This window comes from Capricornis sumatraensis, unplaced genomic scaffold (genome assembly GCF_032405125.1).
Source record: "Capricornis sumatraensis isolate serow.1 unplaced genomic scaffold, serow.2 scaffold7, whole genome shotgun sequence".
In the NCBI taxonomy this organism is placed as follows: domain Eukaryota; kingdom Metazoa; phylum Chordata; class Mammalia; order Artiodactyla; family Bovidae; genus Capricornis; species Capricornis sumatraensis.
Genome location: NW_027184618.1, coordinates 6,071,574 through 6,091,060, shown reverse-complemented (window position 1 = coordinate 6,091,060; position 19,487 = coordinate 6,071,574). Strand labels below are relative to the sequence as shown.

At 43.2% G+C, this 19,487-nt stretch overlaps 1 pseudogene; it reads left to right on the top strand.

Moving 5' to 3' along the window:
- Positions 1-19,487, top strand: part of LOC138072344 (olfactory receptor 5W2-like) — a 150,556-nt pseudogene that overhangs the window by 869 nt on the left and 130,200 nt on the right.

Here is a 19,487-nt window from a genome sequence, read left to right as displayed (position 1 = left end):
TAGCCTTTCCCTTCTCTAGGGGATCTTTCTGACCCAGGGATCATCCCAGGTCTCCTGCACTGTGGGCAGATTCTTTACCATCTGAGCCACCAGGGAAGTAGTGTTCAGTATAGTTATCATATTGTACATTACATCCAGAGCTTGTATTTATCTTGAAACTGAAAATTTGCACCTTTTGACTGCCTATGTCTAATTTCCCCCTCCACTTACTCCCCACCTCTGGCAAGTACAAATCTATCCTCTTTTCTATGAGATTTTGTTTGTTTTTGAAGTATAATTGACCTGAACACTATATTAGTACCTGTTATGCAAAACAGTGATTCGATATATCTAGACATTTCAAAATGATCCCAATGTTAAGTTCATTACAATCAGTAATACAGAGATATTACCCAGTTATTGACTATATTCTTCACATTGTACAATTTCATACCTATGACTCCAACCAGAATAAATGTCCATATGTATGACATTTATTTTCCAAGCAGAAATTTGTACCCTCACCATTTCTCTTCTTTGAACCTCTTCTCTTCTGGCAATCACTTATCTGTTCTTTGTATATATAAATGTGTTTCTGTTTTGTTATATTTGTCTATATTTTTGTTTTTGGATTCCTCATGTAAATGAACTAATGAAATATTTATCTTTCTCTGACTTTTGTCACTTAGCATCCCTCTGGTTCATCCAGGTTATCACAAATGGCAAGGTTTCATTTTTTTATGACTGAGTAATACACACACCGGAGAAGGAAATGGCACCCCACTCCAGTACTCTTGCATTGCAAATCCCATGGAAGGAGGAGCCTGGTGGGCTGCCGTCCATGGGGTCATGAAGAGTCGGACACGACTGAGTGACTTCACTTTCACGTTTCACTCTCATGCATTGGAGAAGGAAATGGTAACCCACTTCAGTGTTCTTGCCTGGAGAATCCCAGGGGCGGCGGAGCCTGGTGGGCTGCTGTCTATGGGGTTGCACAGAGTCAGACATGACTGAAGCGACTTAGCAGCAGCAATACACACACACACACACACACACACACACACACACCCCATATCTTTCTCCAGTCATCTATTGGGAACTTAAGTTGCTTGCATATATGAGCTACTGTAAATAATACTGTAAATATCGGCTACAATGAACGTAGCAGTGCATATATTTTTTAAATTAGTGTTTTCATTTTATTCAGATAAATGCCCAGAAATGAAATTGCTGAATAATATGGTAGTTATATTTTAAATTTTTTGAGGAATTTCCATACTATTTTCCATAGTGACTTCACCAGTTTACATTACTATTTACATTGTATGGTACAGTGTACATTGTTTGGTTGAATTTCCTTTGAAGCTGTCAGTCCTGGACTTTTATTTGCTGGGATTGTCTTGTTTGCTATTTCAGTTATACTGTACTATTAGTGATCAGTCTGCTCAGATTGTCTATTTCTTCCTGATTCAGTGATGGATGATCATGTTTCTATAAATTGATTCATTTCTTCTCACTGTTCAATTTGTTTACACATAACTGTTTGTGGTATTGTATGATTTTTTAAGTTCTATGATATCAGTCATAATTTCTCCTCTTTCATTTTTTATTTGTTCAGTCGTGTTCTTTCTGTTTTTTTCTTTATGAAACTGGTTTTTGAATTATGTTTATCTTTTCAAAAACCTGGCTCTTGGTTTCATTTATTTTTCTATGAAGATTTTGTTTTTTCTCTTATTGTTTCCTCTTTGATCTCCATTATTTTCTTCTTCCCCCTCAATTCCTGTAGCTAGTAGGTTAGGTTGTTCATTTAAGATTTCTATTGTTTCTTAAGGTAGGCCTGTATTCAGTTCAGTTAAGTTCAATTCAGTCACTTAATCATGTCCGACTCCTTGCGACCCCATGAATTGCAGCAGGCCAGGCCTCCCTGTCCATCACGAGCTCCTAGAGTTCACTCAGACTCACGTCCATTGAGTCCGTGATGCCATCCAGCCATCTCATTATCTGTCGTCCCCTTCTCCTCCTGCCCCCAATCCCTCCCAGCAACACAGTCTTGTCCAATGAGTCAACTCTTCGCATGAGTTGGCCAAAGTACTGGAGTTTCAGTTTTAGCATCATTCCTTCCAAAGAAATCCAGGGCTGATCTCCTTCAGAATGGACTGGTTGGGTCTCCTTGCAGTCCAAGGGACTCTCAAGAGTCTTCTCCAACACCACAGTTCAAAAGCATCAATTCTTCGGTGCTCAGCCTTTTTCACAGTCCAACTCTGACATCCATACATGACCACAGGAAAAACCATAGCCTTGACTAGATGGACCTTAGTTGGCAAAGTAATGTCTCTGCTTTTGAATATGCTATCTAGGTTGATCATAGCTTTCCTTCCAAGGAGTAAGTGTCTTTTAATTTCATGGCTGCAGTCACCATCTGCAGTGATTTTGGAGCCCCCCAAAATAAATTCTGACACTGTTTCCCCATCTATTTCCCATGAGGTGATGGGACTGAATGCCATGATCTTCGTTTTCTGAATGTTGAGCTTTAAGCCAACTTTTTCACTCTCCTCTTTCACTTTCATTAAGAAGCTTTTGAGTTCCTCTTCACTTTCTGCCATAAGGGTGGTGTCAGCTGCATATCTGAGGTTATTGATATTTCTCCCGGCAATCTTGATTCCAGCTTCTGCTTCTTCCAGTCCAGCGTTTCTCATAAGATACTCTGCATAGAAGTTAAATAAGCAAGGTGACAATATACAGCCTTGACGTACTCCTTTTCCTATTTGGAACCAGTTTGTGGTTCCATGTCCAGTTCTAACTGTTGCTTCCTGACCTGCATACAGATTTCTCAAGAGGCAGGTCAGGTGGTCTGGTATTCCCATCTCTATCAGAATTTTCCACAAGTTTATTGTGATCCACACAGTCAAAGGCTTTGGCATACTCAATAAAGCAGAAATGGATGTTTTTTCTGGAACTCTCTTGCTTTTTCCATGATCCAGAAGATGTTGGCAGCTTGATCTCTGGTTCCTCTGCCTTTTCTAAAACAAGCTTGAACATCAGGAAGTTCATGGTTCACATATTGTTGAAGCCTGGCTTGGAGAATTTGGAGCATTACTTTACTAGCATGTGAGATGAGTTCAATTGTGCGGTAGTTTGAGCATTCTTTGGCATTGCCTTTCTTTGGGATTGGAATGAAAACTGACGTTTTCCAGTCCTGTGGCCACTGCTGAGTTTTCCAGATTTGCTGGCATATTGAGTGCAGCACTTTCATAGCATCGTCTTTCAGGATTTGTATTGCTCTACTCTAAAAACTTCTTTCATTGCATCCCATAGATTTAGGGAAGCTGTGCCTTTATTTTCACTTGCTTCCAGTTAGTTTCTGATTTCCTTTCATTTCTTTTTTGACCCATTGTTTTCTTAGTAGCATGTTGTTTACTCTCCATATGTTTTGTTTTTTCTAACTCTTCTTATAATTAATTTCTAGTTTTATACTGTTGTTATAAAAATGTTTGACATCATTTCTATCCTCCTAAATTTGTTGACACGTGTTTTGCAGCCTAGCACTTGATTTGTTCCATGTGCACTAGAAAAGAATGTATATACTCCTGTATTCCATGCAGTGTCCTACATCTATTAAGTCCCACTTGTGTGTGCATGCTTGCATGCTAAGTCGCTTCAGTTCAGTTCAGTTCAGTTGCTCAGTCGTGTCCAACTCTTTGTGACTCCATGAACTGCAGCACGCCAGGCCTCGCTGCCCATCACCATCTCCTGGAGTTCACTCAGACTCACGTCCATCGAGTCCGTGATGCCATCCAGCCATCTCATCATCTGTCGTCCCCTTCTCCTCCTGCCCCCAGTCCCTCCCAGCATCAGAGTCCCCTCCAATGAGTCAACTCTTCACATGAGGTGGCCAAAGTACTGGAGTTTCAGCTTTAGCATCATTCCTTCCAAAGAAATCCCAGGGTTGATCTCCTTCAGAATGGACTGGTTGGATCTCCTTGCAGTCCAAGGGACTCTCAAGAGTCTTCTCCAACACCACCGTTTAAAAGCATCAATTCTTTGGCATTCAGCCTTCTTCACAGCCCAACTCTCACATCCATACAGGACTACTGGAAAAATCATAGCCTTGACTAGATGGACCTTAGTTGGCAAAGTAATGTCTCTGCTTTTGAATATGCTATCTAGGTTGGTCATAACTTTTCTTCCAAGGAGTAAGCATCTTTTAATTTCATGGCTGCATGGCTGAATTAATTCCATAAGTAAATAGCCTGCCCACATTTTCAGATAATGTTATCAACTGAATTCAGTTCAGCACAATACTCATGTCCTGAGTTGATAAACTTGGGGGAGGGCATTTCCTATGGTGGCCTGAGATGGTGAATCAGGCTTCAGAGCCCAGCTGTCTGTAGCCCTGCCCTCATTCCAATTCATTCTCCAGTGCCCAGTTTCTTCACGTGTAAAGTGGAGACTGTATAGAGCTTCTCCATCTTTGGCTGCAAAGAATATAATCAATCTAGTTTCGGTATTGACCATCTGGTGATGTCCATGTGTAGCATCATAAATTCAGACTCAAATTGAAGAAAGTAGGGAAAACCACTCGACCATTCAGGTATGACCTAAACCAAATCCCTTACGATTATACAATGGAAGTGAGAAATAGATTCAAAGGATTAGATCTGATAGAGTGCCTGATGAACTATGAAAGGAGGTTCATGACATTGTACAGGAGACAGGGATCAAGACCATCCCCAAGAAAAAGAAATGCAAAAAATAAAAATGGCTGTCTGAGGAGGCCTTGCAAATAGCTAAGAAAAGAGAAGTGAAAGGCAAAGGAGAAAAGGAACGATATACCCATTTGAATGCAGTTCCAAAGAATAGCGAAGAGATAAGAAAGACTTCTTCAGCGATCAATGCAAAGAAATAGAGGAAAACAATGGAATGGGAAAGACTAGAGATCTCTTCAAAAAAACAAGAGATACCAAGGAATATTTGACGCAAAGATTGGCTCAATAAAGGACAGAAATGGTCAGGACCTAACAGAAGCAGAAGATATTAAGCAGACATGGCAAGAATACACAGAAGAACTACACAAAAAGAGATCTTCATGACCCAGATAATCACGATGGTGTGATCACTAACGTAGAGCCAGACATCCTGGAATGTGAAGTCAAGTGAGCCTTAGGAAGCATCACTATGAACAAAGCTAGTGGAGTTGATGAAATTACAGTTGAGGTATTTCAAGTCCTAAAAGATAATGCTGTGAAAGTGCTGCACTCAATATGCCAGCAAATTTGGAAAACTCAGCAGTGGCCATAGGACTGGAAAAGATGTTTTCATTCCAATCCCAAAGAAAGGCAATGCCAAAGAATGCTCAAACTACCGCACAATTGCACTCATCTCACATGCTAGTAAAGTAATGCCCCAAATTCTCCAAGCCAGGCTTCAGCAATACGTGAAGCGTGAACTTCTTGATGTTCAAGCTTGTTTTAGAAAAGGTAGAGGAACCAGATCAAATTGCCAACATCCGCTGGATTATTGAAAAAGCAAGAGAGTTCCAGAAAAACATCTATTTCTGCTTTATTGACTATGCCAAAGCCTTTGACTGTGTGGATCACCACAAACTGGAAAATTCTGAAAGAGATGGGAACACCAGACCACCTGACCTGCCTCTTAAGAAATCTGTATGCAGGTCAGGAAGCAACAGTTAGAACTGGACATGGAACAACAGACTGGCTCCAAATAGGAAAAGGAGTACGTCAAGGTTGTATATTGTCACCCTGCTTTCTTAACTTATATGCAGAGTACATCATGAGAAACGCTGCACTGGATGAAGCACAAGCTGGAATCAAGATTGCTGGGAGAAATATCAATAACCTCAGATATGCAGATGACACCACCCTTATGGCAGAAAGTGAAGAAGTAAAGAGCCTCTTGATGAAAGTGAAAGAGGAGAGAGAAAGAGTTGGCTTAAAGCTCAACATTCAGGCAACTAAAATCATAGCATCCAGTCCCATCAGTTTATGGGAAATAGATGGGGAAACAGTGCAATCAGTGGCAGACTTTATTTTTTTGGGCTCCAGAATCACTGCATTTGGTGATTGCAGCCATGAAATTAAATGACCCTTACTCCTTTGAAAGAAAGTTATGACCAACCTGTGATGAAGTGGTAAAGTCGCTCAGTTGTGTCTGACTCTTTGTGACCCCATAGATTGTAGCCTACCAGGCTCCTCTGTCCATGGGATTTTCCAGGCAATAGTACTGGAGTGGATTGCCATTTCCTTCTCCAGGGGATCTTCCCAACCCAGGGATCGAACCTGGGTCTCCCGCATTGTAGACAGACGCTTTACCGTCTGAGCTTCAGAGACATTACTTTGCTGGAGAAGGAAATGGCAATCCACTCCAGTACTATTGCCTGGAAAATCCCATGGACAGAGTAGCCTGGTAGGCTACAGTCCATGGGGTCACAAAGAGTTGGACATGACTGAGTGACTTTACTTTACTTTACTTTGCTAACAAAGGTCTGTCTAGTCAAGTCTATGGTTTTTCCAGTAGTCATGTATAGATGTGAGAGTTGGACCATAAAGAAAGCTGATGCCCAAAGAATTGATGCTTTTGAACTATGGTGTTGGAGAAGACTCTTGAGAGTGCCTTGATCTGCAAGGAGATCCAACCAGTCCATCCTAAAGGAGATCAGTCCCGGCTGTTCATTGGAAGTACTGATGTTGAAGCTGAAACTGCAATACTTTGGCCACCTGATGGGAAGAACTGACTCATTTGAAAAGACCCCAATGCTGGGAAAGATTGAAGGCAGAAGAAGGGGATGACAGAGAATGAGATGGTTGGATGGCATCACCAAGTCAATGGACATGAGTTTGAGTAAACTCCGGGAGTTGGTGATGGACACGGAGGCCTGGCATGCTGCAGACCATGGGATCACAAAGGTTTGCACAAGAGTGAATTACTGAACTGCACTGGCTCAACAGGAAGCTGCAACACCATCAGATGGAGCTATGTGATCAGTGCGAACACCAGCTGACCCCACAGCTACCTCTGCCTCCCATGGATTCCCCCAAGAATTTCTGAACCATCTTAATGATGAGTCTTCTGTCCTTTTCTCCCTCAGTGTGAAACCTCCTGCTAACAAAACATGCTGTGAAATTTAAGGCAAGCAAACCTTACATTTGAATCAGTACTAATGAGGTGGATGAAACTGGAGCCTATTATACAGAGTGAAGTAAGCCAGAAAGAAAAACACCAATACAGTATACTAATGCATATATATGGAATTTAGAAAGATGGTGATGATAACCATGTATGTGAGACAGCAAAAGAGACACAGAGGTATAGAACAGTCTTTTGGACTCTGTGGGAGAAGGCGAGGGTGGGATGATTTGGGAGAATGGCATTGAAACATGTATAATATCATACATGAAATGAATCACCAGTCCAGGTTCGATGCATGATACTGGATGCTTGGGGCTGGTGCACTGCGATGACCCAGAGGGATGGTACAAGGAGTGAGGTGGGAGGGGGGTTCAGGATGGGGAACACGTGTACACCCATGCGGAGTCATGTTAATGTATGGCAAAACCAATACACTTTTGTGAAGTAATTAGCCTCCAGTTAAAATAAATAAATTTATATCAAAAACAACAACAACAAAAAGAAAAGCCAACCTTGACTATAGCTGGAGTGTGTAAGGTCTGTAGAGGGAGCTCTCATGCCGTGTCATCCATCCTCAATTACCCAACAGGAAGAAATATCCCTTGCATTCTCAAACAAGTGCAGTCACATTACCACTCCAGCTGGAGGAGGAAGACTTCCCTTTCGGACAACAAGAAACCCAGCTAATAGAAAATTCTTCCGTTTAGCTAAAGAGAAGCCATTGTCACCTGGATGTTTACTTTCCTCCACTGATGTTACACTTGTTCACACAGTGATGACTTATTTCCTTGTCATGCCCTCCTTACCTTAAAAGCCTTCCGTGATGTGTCCCTCCTTGGAGTATCTGTCTTCTGAATTAAATGCTGCCTGGTTACATGAATCATTTAGTAGAGTCATTTGTTTTAAATTCGAAGTAAATCTTCAAATTTACTTAGCTAATTTTTGTTTTTTAATGTACCGGTGGCAATGATGGGATCTCAAGGGAATTTCTGATGAAATCTGGTGACAAAGAGAAACAACTGTGGTGCCCACACATCCTCTGAGTTCACTGTCTTTCTTGCCATTCATGGAGGTTGTTAGTAAGCTCCTCTTGGTTTGCACTCCATTCTCTTGGCATTTGTGCCCCTAATTTAATTGGCTTTCCTTTCAGGGCAGGTTAGGTTGTCTGGCAGATCGTTCTGCCTGAGGCCAAACCAATAGCCTATTAGATCAAATTTCCAGCACACAGTAACATTTCTTGGTTGTTGCCAATCTATTTTTTAATATATTTATTAAAAACAAATTTATTTATTTTAATTGGAGGCTAATTACAATATTGTATTGGTTTTGCCATACATCAACATGAATCTGCCACGGGTATACACATGTTCCCAATCTATTTTTGAGTGGTAAACCCTAGCCCCTAATTTTGTTTGCTAGATTCCAAGTTGGAAACTGACAATGTAGTCTCTACTTCCCCATGTGTTTGGAATCAGTATCAGCACAGATTCTGTGCTGAGAACTGGCGGTGGCAGCTTTAGTTCTCCATTTTGCATGGAGTCTCTTTGTAGTCCCCATTTCCAGGGATTTGCTGGTTCTATCCTTTTTCTCAATACAAGGTTCTCTAAGAACTGGTGGTTGTGCACGCCAGGCCTTATTTTGGCCAGGTCATAGTAGCATCTCTCAGGTAGTGCTGATGGTACAGGTTTGTTTGTCTTGTTTTGGGATGACCAAGGCTAGCTAAAGAAGTATGGGAGCCTTACACTGCTGAGCATGCCACCTTCTGGCACACCTGCTTATTTTATATTTTATATGGAAGAGCTGTAGACCTCGAGGCTATAGATATTTAGAAGATGGCAAAATTTTACTAATATTGATCTAGAATTACAGTAGTCATTGTGGGGGGTGTTCCAGTTAGACAAGATTGTTCATTTAAGGAAAACCCTAGAGAGCATAGGATCCCAAAGTGGACAAGGTGAATGAGATGCCAACTTTAATTGATACATAAAAGCTTACAGAAGGTTTCAAGATTCCAAAATAGCTTCGTTTCAGGACTCAGTACAAAAAGCTAATGAATGCATTGAAACATGTGTGTTACCACGTGTAAAATAGTTAGCTAGTGAGAAGTTGCCGTATAACCCAGGGAATTGAACCTGGTGCTCCTTGACAACCTAGGGAAGTGGTAAGAGCCGGGGTGGGAGGGAGGTTCAAGAGGGAGTGGATGAATATATATATACTCTTATGGCTGGTTCACATTGTTAAACTGCAGAAACCAACACAACATTGTAAAGCATTTATCCTCCAATTAAAAATAAGTTTATAAACAATTAAAGAGACAAAATGTACCTAAATCAAAACACTATAAAGACTTAAATCCTACTGCCCACCTTACCTTGTCTTTTTTCACATGAGTACTCATGTTTTACTAATTCTCTGTCTGAACTACTTTTCTAATTTAAAGAGTATATTTAAAAATTATCATTTAAAAATAACTGTATCTGAGGTTGCAGGTGAACGCCCTCAGGTATTCTTTACTCCTTGGCCAAAACTGAACTGAGAGCTCCAGTCAAAGAGTTCTTTAAACCTAAGAAAGAGCCCCCTAAGTTCTTTGAAGAGCTAAGAGTCATTGTCAGGACCTATGACCCCAAAGTGCTAGATCTTTCTCAGCTTGTACACATGTTGGCAGAACTGGGGGAGGTCCCCAAATGGATGCAGGAAGCAAAACGGAAAACCCCCAGGATGATATTCAAGGGTTGGGAAGAATCCCCTGGGGGAGGGCATAACAACCTACTCCAGTATTCTTGCGCGGAGAATCCCCATGGACAGAGGAGCCTGGCAGGGCTACCGTCTACGGGGTCATAAGGAGTTGGGACATGGCTGAGAGACTAAGCACAGCACAGCAACTTAAAAGTCTTCCAAAATAACGACTGACTATTACAAGCCATTTCTAAAATCATCCCTGCTCACACTGATTGATCTGTTATTCGATTATACAAACAAAAGAGGGAAGAATCTGCAGCCATTTGACAGCTAGTTTGGAAACTCTCTATTTACAGCATTTGGGGTTCCATGTAATAAAAAGGACATTCAGCAAACTTTAGCTGCCCTCTTTGTTGTTTTTCAGTCACTAAATCCTGTCTAATTCTTTGCGACTTCATGGACTGCAGCACGCCAGGCCTCCCTGTCCTTCACTGTCTCCCTGAGTTTGCTCAAACTCATGTCCATTGAGTCAGTGATCCCATCCAACCATCTCATCCTCTGTCACCCGCCTCTCCTCTTTCCCTCAGTCTTTCCTAGCATCAGGGTCTTTCCCAATGAGTTGGCTTTTCAAATTAGGTGGCGAAAGTATTGAAGCTTCAGCACCAATCCTTCCAATGAATAGTCAGGGTTGATTTCCTTTAGGATTGACTGGTTTGATCTCCTTGCAGTCCAAGGGACTCTCAAGATTCTTCTCCAGCACCACAGTTCAAAGCATTACTTCTTCAACATTCAACCTTCTTTATGTCCAACTCTCACATCTATTCATGACTACTGGAAGAACTATAGCTTTGACTATAAGGACCTTTGTCAGCAAAGTGATGTCTCTGCTTTGTAATACACTCACCAGATTTGTCATAACTTTTCTTCCAAGGAGCAAGCACTTTTAATTTCATGGCTTCAGTCACCATCCACATTGATCTTGGGCCCAAGAAATGAAATCTGAACCACCTTCACTTTTCCTCCATCATTTGCCATGAAGGGATAGGACCGGATGACATGATCTTTGTTTTCGAATGTTGAGTTTTAAGCCAGCTTTTTCTCCCTCCTCTTTCACTTTCATCAAGAGGCTCTTTAGTTCCTCTTCACTTTCTGCCATTAAAGTGGTGTCATCTACATATCTGAGGTTATTGATATTTTCTCAGCAATCTTGATTCCAGCCTTGAGTCATCTAGCCCTACCTTTTGTATGATGTACTCCACATATAAGTTAAATAAGCAAGGTGACAATATACAGCCTTGACATACACCTTTCCCAATTTGGAACCAGTTTGTTGTCCCATGTCCAGTTCTAACTGTTGCTTCTTGTCCTGCATACAGGTTTCTCAGGAGACAAATAAGGTGGTCTGGTGTTCCCATCTCTACAAATTTTCCTCAGTTTGTTGTGATCCACACAATCAAAGGTTTTAGTGTAGTCAATGAAACAAAAGTAGATGTTTTATGGAATTCTCTTGTTTTTTCAATGATCCAACGGATGTTGGCAATTTGATCTCTGGTTCCTCTGCTTTTTCTAAACCCAGCTTGTATATCTGGAAGTTAACAGCTCATATACTGCTGAAGCCTAGCTTGAAGGATTTTGAGCATATTTTTCTGGCATGTGAGTCAGTGTCTCACTTCACAGCAATTGTACAGTCATTTGAATATTCTTTGGCATTGTCTTTCTTTGGGATTGGAATGAAAAGTGACCTTTTCCAGTCCTGTGGCCACTGTTGCATTTTCCAAATTTGCTGGCATACAGAGCTCAGCACTTTAACAGCATCATCTTTTAGGATTTTAAACCACTCAGCTGAAAATCCATCACCTCCACTTACTTTGTTCATAGTAATGCTTCCTAAGGCCTAGTTGATTTCACACTCCAAGATGTCTGACTCTAGGTGAATGACCACACCATCATGGTTATCTGGGTCACTAAGAGCTTTTGTGTACAGTTCTCCTCTGTTCATGGAGATTCTCAAGGCAAGAGTACTGGAATGGGTTGCCATACCTTCCTCCAAGGGATCTTTCCAACCCAGGGATGGAACCCACGTCTCTTATGTCTCCTGCATTGGCAGGCAGGTTCTTTACCACTAGTGCCACCTGTAGTACCACCTGATTGACATAAATAGGCCAAAAGAGCCCTCATATCAACCCTGCTTCTCTTAGAGGAAAGATTGTCATCATGCAGATAATCTGACTTAAGAATCATAAATGCATGGCAGCTATCATTAAGTCAGTTTTACCAAAGCAGGGAAACTAGTTGCTTATGAGTAATGAGAAGTATGACTGTGATATCACTGAAGTTCCACTTTGGAAAGGGCTGGATATACAATGTGAGGATTTTGATGATTGCAGTACCCCTGGTGTATGTTAATGCACACTTTGATTATTTATGTAAACTTGCTTCGATTCAGATATGGAGTCCCTTCTGGTCATTTTATTAGACCATGTGTATATATCAAGCAAGATTAAATGGTATCTTTTGTAAATTCCACACTATTTGAGGCAATGTATCCTTTTTTAACCGTGTAATGAACATAGAATTGAGCCCATTTGAGTCTTGGAAATTGTACATTTTAAAAGAATTATTTAAATAGTGAGGCTTCTTAAATAGTTAATCAGGTTAAGCTATGTTACTTGGACATTAAGATTATATCATATGTTGGAAATATGCATAATATCATTTGAGGGCATTACCACATTGTGAGAAAAAATAAGTATTTTTTGCAGGGAACCAAAAAGGAATATTGCCAGGTATATGATTCATTTGAAAAACCTACACATAATTTTAGGCTGTTGCATTTGAACTTAAAACCCAAGCCTGACACAAGCTGTTATGTACAAAATGCTGTATCAGTTGCATGCCCCCCGGGAGGTAAGTGAAACTCCACACACCTTGTTGCTGGTTTATTTTATTCCTAGAGCCCATTTGCTGCTGTCCTTTACCTTGTTTCCAAAGTAAAGAAACCTTTGTCATGAGTTCAGATCTTATCATCCAGAAAATAAAACAATATCATACTGGCACCATCTGACAGGGAGATGAATAAATGGGACAAATAAGACTCTTTCATTGGAGGTTGGCAGCATTTAACTCATGTTTAAAATTTGTGGTTCTCGAAGCCATGGGGCAGAGCTGAAGCTGATGAAGGTCTGTGGAGGAAAGACTTTTGCAGGTCTGCACATGGAACACCGTGACTCTTCTGTTCAGAGGCAATGGTTAAAAAGGACAGAAGTCATGAGCATGTCCCCAAGCAGAGAATGCCATTTAGGCCAAGGCTGACAATATCTGGATGTCTTGGAGTTCTAGGAGCTGGGGCTGGGGCTGGGCACCATCTCTGGTCCTTCTCCTGTGCTGCCAGTTTGTTAACTGACATCAGACCCACCATAAAGGACCTGTCAGTGGGTGGATACTCAGATCCTAAAGAACACCTGTGAGGTGTGTGCGTGGGGGGTCTCACAGTGACATCTCTGTGGGATGCTCTGAGCGGTCTCTGAGTGAGATTTCTCAGAGGGGGTGTGCGGGAGGTCCCCATGTGGGGACAGTGTGGGTCTCTGTATGAGATTTCTCAGAGGGGGTGTGCAGGAGGTCCCCATGTGGGGACAGTGTGGGTCTCTGTGTGGAGACTCTTAGTGAGGGGGCCTCCATTGCTGGCTGTTCTGCCCCTTTCAGCAAGAGAAGGGCACAGGGATTCTCTCTTTCTGGCTCCTTGCTGTTCTGTTGGTGGCCCTCTGTGTCATTTATCCCCACAGGTGTCTTCAGGGTCAGCTCCCCCCATCCTTAGCACTCACCTCTCGATGTCTCTGAGAGGACCAGGCAGCACCCAGGCTCAGAGTCTCTGCTTTGGGCTTCCTTCTCTCCTGAGCTCTGGAGGCCACTCTGTGCCCTGAGTCCCAGCTGCTCCCTTAGATCCTGTCTGAGCCCCCACTGCTGTGCCCACCCTGAGGGATGGGGTCCAGAGGCAAGACCTGGCTCCAGGTAGAGACCTCAGCACAAGCAGGCCTGTGCATGCTGCCCTGCAGACCTGGACCTGGCCCCGTGTGTGGGGGTCCTTGTCTCACATGTGGGGTCCTAACAGGCATGGGGGCAGGGCCATTCCAGCTGTCAGCTGGACCAGAGGCCCCTCCTGGAGCTGGTTTCTCCACAGCCTTAGTGACTGTGACACAGAGACCGAATCGCTCTAAGAATTGCTCTTGTCTCCCTGCTTTCCAGGGCTTCCATCATGATTCAGATGGTGAAGAATCTGCCTGCAATGCAGGAGCCCTGGGTTCGATACCTGGGTCAGTAAGATCCCTTGGAGAAGGGAATGGCTACCCACTCCAGTATTCTTGTCTGGAAAATTACATGGACAGAGGAGCCTGCAGGGCTCAAAGAGCTGGAAATGACTGAGTGACTAACACTTTCCTGTGTAGATGGGTCCCAGGGAGGAAAGCTGACAGCACCCTTCTCCACCCGCTTGCTGGGTGACACATCCTGTCTGCTGGCTTCCTCCCTGTCTGGGCTCTGGGCTGAGCAAGGCTGATGACAGGTGAGACTTGCTATGACTGCAGCAGAGCCCTTGGGCCTATTGAGTGCCACCTGTCACCTGGGAGCCTCCTTGGGCCACATGCATAGGTAGAGCTCCCAGCCCTGTGAAAGCCGATTAACTACACTGTGGAGAGGTGAAGGTTGCCTGCTTGGAGGCTCTGCTGCTTCTGAGAGCCTGGCCCTCTGTCAGGGAGCCCAGTGGCCTCCCTCTCTCTGGGTTCTGGAAGCTAGAGTAGAGGGGAAACTCTGGGGGTGGGGCTACCAGGAGCCAACGGCCCCTCACTTCTTTCCTCTGGGGCTGTAGATGCTGGTGGGACACCAGGGGCTCCTTGGTCACTGCACCATCTATGGGCACCTCTGCCCCTGCCTCCTTTCCCTGTATCCGACACTAGGGGCAGTGTCCCACCCTCAGACAGTGAGGGGACTGCACACAAACACATGCCCCCTGCCCATTCCCTGGCAGAAGCGGGTACTATGAGCTGTCTTCTTCTCCAGGGCAGGGGTGGACCAGCCCTCAGGGGCCTCCATGCTCCACACTGCAGCCCTCAGAGCTGAGAGTGTGTGGTCCTCATTCTCAACCCTGCTCCAGAGCACGAGAAAAGCAGAGGAAGAGTGACAGTCCTGGCACATCTCATTACAGCTCCATCTGGAAGAGGAGGGGCTTCCAGGGCAGCATTATCTAATCCCACCATGACGTGGGGATGAGGTTTCCCTCACCCTGGACTCAGCCAGCACTGCCCCAAACTCCCCTCCTTATTCTGATGAGTGAGACTATTTCTGACATTTTCTGAGCCTGGGGTGAATTTCAGCTTCTGCAAACTCTTCCCCTACAGCCTGACAAGTTCAAGGCAGAGAGAGAGGTGTGGAGGACTGAGCTGCATCCTGAGAAGGGAGAGGTCTTTAGGTTTAGTTCACCGTGACATATCCTGAATACTGTTGCTTGTTTCTTTAATACTGTGCTGGTATTATGGACACTGAGGTGCAGGGAGGGAACTGAGTGTGGGTGAGTATCCATGCTGGGGTTCACTTTCCTTCCATGGCCCCGTCCCATATAGAAGTCAAAGCACGCACCTGGGAAGAGTGGTCCCTTATAGGTTTCTCCAGAGGCAGGTCAGGTGGTCTGGGATTCCCATCTCTTTCAGAATTTTCCACAGTTTATTGTGATCCACACAGTCAAAGGCTTTGGCATAGTCAATAAAGCAGAAATAGATATTTTTCTGGAACTCTCTTGCTTTTTTGATGATCCAGCGGATGTTGGCAATTTGATCTCTGGCTCCTCTGTGTTTTCTAAAACCAGCTTGAACATCTGGAAGTTCACGGTTCACGTATTGCTGAAGCCTGGCTTGGATTATTTTGAGCATTACTTTACTAGCGTGTGAGATGAGTGCAACTGTGCGGTAGTTTGACCATTCTTTGGCATTGCCTTTCTTCGGGATTGGAATGAAAACTGACCTTTTCCAGTCCTGTGGCCACTGCTGAGTTTTCCAAATTTGCTGGCATATTGAGTGCAGCACTTTCACAGCATCATCTTTCAAGGTTTGAAATAGCTCAACTGGAATTCCATCACCTCCACTAGCTCTTTTCGTAGTGATGCTTTCTAAGGCCCACTTGACTTCACATTCCAGGATGTTTGGCTCTAGGTGAGTGATCACACCATCGTGATTATCTGGGTCGTGAAGATCTGTTTTGTACAGTTCTTCTGTGCATTCTTGCCACCTCTTCTTAATATCTTCTGCTTCTGTTAGGTGGATACCATTTCTGTCCTTTATTGAGCCCATCTTTGCATGAAATGTTCCCTTGGTATCTCTAATTTTCTTGAAGAGATCTCTGGTCTTTCCCATTCTGTTGTTTTCTTCTATTTCTTTGCATTGATTGCTGAGGAAGGCTTTCTTATCTCTCCTTGCTATTCTTTGGAACTCTGCATTCAGATGCTCTGCATTCAGCAGCAGCAATGTAAAATAACCACAAGGAGCTATCTAAAAAGTGCTGCTGCTACTGCTGCTGCTAAGTCGCTTCAGTCATGTCTGACTCTGTGCAACCCCATAGACGGCAGCCCACCAGACTCCCCTGTCCCTGGGATTCTCCAGGCAAGAACATTGGAGTGGGTTGCCATTTCCTTCTCCAATGCATGAAAGTGAAAAGTGAAAGTGAAGTCACTCAGTCGTGTCTGACTCTTAGTGACCCTATGGACTGCAGCCCACCAGGCCCTCCGTCCATGGGATTTTCCAGGCAAGAGTACTGGAGTGGGGTGCCATTGCCTTCTCTGATCTAAGACGTGAGTCTTAGTAAATACAGGCCTTAATTAACAAAACCGGAACTTAATATTCAGTGAAACATAATAGATGCCATAAGTCTGACATCAGTTGGGTGGATTTACTTTTAGAGCTCCCCAGTATCCATTGAGAGTTCTGTATATGTTGGGAGACAGTCTTTTTATTTACCTGATAAGGCTGTTCAGAACCCAAGAGTCTCCAGTTTCTGGAGGGATGAGGCAGAGAGAAAAAATGCAGGAGTAAACCACTAGATCGTTTTAAACGACCAGTAACACGAGGAGAAGTGCGTCTTTATACCTGAAAACACAGATTAAAAGTCAACAATACGTGAGACAAAAAGCCATGAAACTTGCGGTCATGTTTAGCAGTGCACTCAATCCCATGCAATCGATCCCTTTGTTCTGCTGTCCTTGCCCAGTGACCAGCGACATCAGTGAAAGCGATCGTCTCCAAGAAGCTCATCAAGTTTTTGTGAATGTCTGTATGACCTGTCCAGCAAAGTGGGTGCCCTGATCACTGGAGACTGTGGAAAGCACCTTTTAACCATTTTTTTTTCTATTCTGAGATATTAATCCTGAAGCCAGGAAAGGCATTATCAAATAAAACTGAGGTTTGTCAGGGAGCCGGGAAAAGCCAAGTGGCCATCTTGGACCTCTCATAGCCCCAGCTGTTTGGTTTATAGCCATTTTTAATCCATTTTAAATTCCCGGAAGAGGGGTTAACTTTTGCAGAAGCAGAATGAGCTTTGTTCATAAATGCTATAGTCTGCTATCAAAAGCCACATTCCAAGAAAAGCTTGTTCTTTTAATCAGTGAGAGAAAACCAAATTCCAGTTTGGTAACAGCTTATATTCACTGTGAGACCATAGTTATTCACTTAGTCATAGTGACAATAAGACTTCAAAGGCAGTTTAATGTCTTAACAAACTTGTACCATGCACAGAACTCTTCTTTTACTTGCCACACACCTTTTTTTATACTTTCTGTATTCATCACTTCATTTGTCCATTTAGAGGACAGCCACCTGTATGTTTAGACTTACTTTCCGTTTCCTTAATAGAATGTAGTTCCATTCCTTACTACTTTTTATTAAAAACACACATCTAACTTTTCTTCAGCAACCATGACTTGTACTTTACATCATCATTCTGTAGATTGGTAAGGATAAATCACCCAAAGTTATGTCATTTATAAAAGTATCTTCACAATGTCTCTGTTAATTAGATCAATAAGCAAACATCAATATCATGTATCAATTCAGTAATGATTATTTCCAAGTTCATACAAGCCTGAAATTCATTTACTTTAATTTTCTTGAATTTAGAATTGTTTTATTTGTAAGCACTTACTTCTCTTTAGGCCAATTAATTAGATCTCATTGAACCACTTAGTCTTTAGCACTTTTTTCCAAGGATGGAGACATACACCGAGACACACACAAATGTGGACAGACAGAAACCTCACAGTTTTCTGCTTGAAATTTAAAATGTCTCTTTGTCCCTTTTTTTCCTTGGCTTGAGTTACAGCTCATGGCTGGAGTCCCAGATAGAGTAGGCTAGGTAGCTCAAGGACGTGACAAGTGTTAACTCAGGTTTTTCCCCAGGCATGTTTCTGTTTCTCAGGCAGGATCAGAGCTCCCCAGAAAAGTATTGTAACAAGTCAAATTTTAGTAATTACATGTGCAAAAAGAACCAGTTTTGCAATTTCAAAAAGATTTCATTAACTAGTTTTCTCTGGAGTCTAAAGAATACACGTGGCCATTCAGGGTCCAAAATGTCATCTCTCCTTCTTGTAGTCATGGCTTCATAGCCAAAATTTAAACCAGAGAGTGTTCAAATTGGCTCTGATAACAGGGGTAGACTGATAGATAAGATGTCCCATCAGGGATTATCTCTCTGGGCAGGTGAAGTCTTTTAAAGAAAAGAAACCCTGTATATAAGGGATTTTTAGGCCTTGAGGATCAAAATTATCCCAGTTTTTCAAGATATTATTCAAGGGGGCGGTTCTGGACTGTTAGCACCCATCTGTAAGAGAAAAAAGCAGCGCCCAGTGCCATGGCTTTTTTCTACTGGAGGTGTCTGCCCCTGCTCTAGTTGGGGTTGCAGACTGATTTTCCACCTAAGCTTCCGTCCCTGGCCAGAGCTAACCTGTCCCTTACCGATGAAGGTATCCTACTCCCATCCCCCCTCATTCTACCACCCAGGGGTGGTGGAGATGCACCAGGGTTAGACCTGATGGCATCCCAGATTGATGTCCAGGTCCTCACCATTAAAACCTTGGTTTGATTTCCCTTTTATTCCCGTGCCACCTGGGGTGGAGCAGAGTAGTTTTCTGGATGCTTGCCAAGCCAAGACCACTAGGGGAAGAACCCAACTTCTGTGTGCCCGTGCACGTTCCTCACAACAGTGTAAGTGGCAAGTCATAAAGGGATGAACAGAAAGCCCAAGACATCCTCCTGAGAGTGGCCACATGAGTCTACTTAATAACAAAGGAGGCGATGGAGGGCCTGCCTGCAAGGAAAAACTAATCCTTCATATTCATGGAGTGCCAACAGCATCCTTTTTATTCCTGTCCAGCAGACTGTATAAAAAGAATACTTAAGGAGTTGAGACAAGAGCCACTGGAGGGCTTTCTCTGGTCTGCTAAGAGCTAGCACTACTAAGGGAAGAAGCCGATTCATTTTCAGTCTGCCCAAATCTGGGGTGTCCCAATCTGTGTCCTCAGGAATCTCATGCTCACCAGCAATGCCTCAGTCCATATAGTCCAGAGGCATAGGGATGACAAGAACTTGCCTCTGTGTCTGTGGGGTCAGGATGGTGGTTTCCAACCTGAGACATGTCCCTGGAGCTAGAGC